The sequence below is a fragment of the Melanostigma gelatinosum genome, assembly GCF_949748355.1.
Source record: "Melanostigma gelatinosum genome assembly, chromosome: 1".
NCBI classification, from domain to species: domain Eukaryota; kingdom Metazoa; phylum Chordata; class Actinopteri; order Perciformes; family Zoarcidae; genus Melanostigma; species Melanostigma gelatinosum.
In genome coordinates this window covers 632,501-635,000 of record NC_136634.1, presented here as the reverse complement: position 1 = coordinate 635,000, position 2,500 = coordinate 632,501, and positions in this window count along the sequence as shown.

Genomic DNA, 2,500 nt, shown 5'->3' with positions numbered 1-2,500 from the left:
CTGTTGTTCATCTACTGTTGTTCATCTACTGTTGTTCATCTACTGGTGTTCTACTGTTGTTCATCTACTGTTGTTCATCTACTGTTGTTCATCTACTGGTGTTCTACTGTTGTTCATCTACTGGTGTTCATCTACTGTTGTTCATCTACTGGTGTTGTTCTTCTACTGGTGTTCATCTTCTGCTGTTCATCTACTGGTGTTCTACTGTTGTTCATCTACTGGTGTTGTTCTTCTACTGGTGTTCATCTTCTGCTGTTCATCTACTGGTGTTCTACTGTTGTTCATCTACTGGTGTTGTTCTTCTACTGGTGTTCATCTTCTGCTGTTCATCTACTGGTGTTCTACTGTTGTTCATCTACTGTTCATCTACTGGTGTTCATCTACTGGTGTTCTACTGTTGTTCATCTACTGTTGTTGTTCTTCTACTGTTGTTCATCTACTGTTGTTCATCTACTGTTGTTCATCTACTGTTGTTCATCTACTGTTGTTCATCTACTGGTGTTCTACTGTTGTTCATCTACTGTTGTTGTTCTTCTACTGTTGTTCATCTACTGTTGTTCATCTACTGGTGTTCTACTGTTGTTCATCTACTGGTGTTGTTCTTCTACTGTTGTTCATCTACTGTTGTTCATCTACTGGTGTTCTACTGTTGTTCATCTACTGTTGTTCATCTACTGGTGTTCTACTGTTGTTCATCTACTGTTGTTCATCTACTGGTGTTGTTCTTCTACTGTTGTTCATCTACTGGTGTTCTACTGTTGTTCATCTACTGTTGTTCTACTGTTGTTCATCTACTGGTGTTGTTCTTCTACTGTTGTTCATCTACTGGTGTTCTACTGTTGTTCATCTACTGGTGTTCTACTGTTGTTCATCTACTGGTGTTGTTCTTCTACTGGTGTTCTACTGTTGTTCATCTACTGTTGTTCATCTACTGTTGTTCATCTACTGGTGTTCTACTGTTGTTCATCTACTGTTGTTCTTCTACTGTTGTTCATCTACTGTTGTTCATCTACTGGTGTTCTACTGTTGTTCATCTACTGGTGTTGTTCTTCTACTGTTGTTCATCTACTGTTGTTCATCTACTGGTGTTGTTCTTCTACTGTTGTTCATCTACTGGTGTTCTACTGTTGTTCATCTACTGGTGTTCTACTGTTGTTCATCTACTGGTGTTGTTCTTCTACTGGTGTTCTACTGTTGTTCATCTACTGTTGTTCATCTACTGTTGTTCATCTACTGGTGTTCTACTGTTGTTCATCTACTGTTGTTCATCTACTGTTGTTCATCTACTGGTGTTCTACTGTTGTTCATCTACTGGTGTTGTTCTTCTACTGTTGTTCATCTACTGGTGTTCTACTGTTGTTCATCTACTGTTGTTCTACTGTTGTTCATCTACTGGTGTTGTTCATCTACTGGTGTTCTACTGTTGTTCATCTACTGGTGTTCTACTGTTGTTCATCTACTGGTGTTCTACTGTTGTTCATCTACTGGTGTTGTTCTTCTACTGTTGTTCATCTACTGTTGTTCATCTACTGGTGTTCTACTGTTGTTCATCTACTGTTGTTCTACTGTTGTTCATCTACTGGTGTTGTTCTTCTACTGTTGTTCATCTACTGGTGTTCTACTGTTGTTCATCTACTGTTGTTCATCTACTGTTGTTCATCTACTGGTGTTCTACTGTTCATCTACTGGTGTTCTACTGTTGTTCATCTACTGGTGTTGTTCTTCTACTGGTGTTCATCTTCTGCTGTTCATCTACTGGTGTTCTACTGTTGTTCATCTACTGTTGTTCATCTACTGTTGTTCATCTACTGTTGTTCTACTGTTGTTCATCTACTGTTGTTCATCTACTGTTGTTCATCTACTGGTGTTCTACTGTTGTTCATCTACTGGTGTTCATCTACTGTTGTTCATCTACTGGTGTTCTACTGTTGTTCATCTACTGGTGTTGTTCTTCTACTGGTGTTCATCTTCTGCTGTTCATCTACTGGTGTTCATCTACTGTTGTTCATCTACTGTTGTTCATCTACTGTTGTTCATCTACTGGTGTTCTACTGTTGTTCATCTACTGTTGTTGTTCTTCTACTGTTGTTCATCTACTGTTGTTCATCTACTGGTGTTGTTCTTCTACTGTTGTTCATCTACTGTTGTTCATCTACTGGTGTTCTACTGTTGTTCATCTACTGTTGTTCATCTACTGGTGTTCTACTGTTGTTCATCTACTGTTGTTCTACTGTTGTTCATCTACTGGTGTTGTTCTTCTACTGTTGTTCATCTACTGGTGTTCTACTGTTCATCTACTGGTGTTCTACTGTTGTTCATCTACTGGTGTTGTTCTTCTACTGTTGTTCATCTACTGTTGTTCATCTACTGGTGTTCTACTGTTGTTCATCTACTGTTGTTCATCTACTGTTGTTCATCTACTGGTGTTCATCTACTGTTGTTCATCTACTGGTGTTCTACTGTTGTTCATCTACTGGTGTTGTTCTTCTACTGTTGTTCA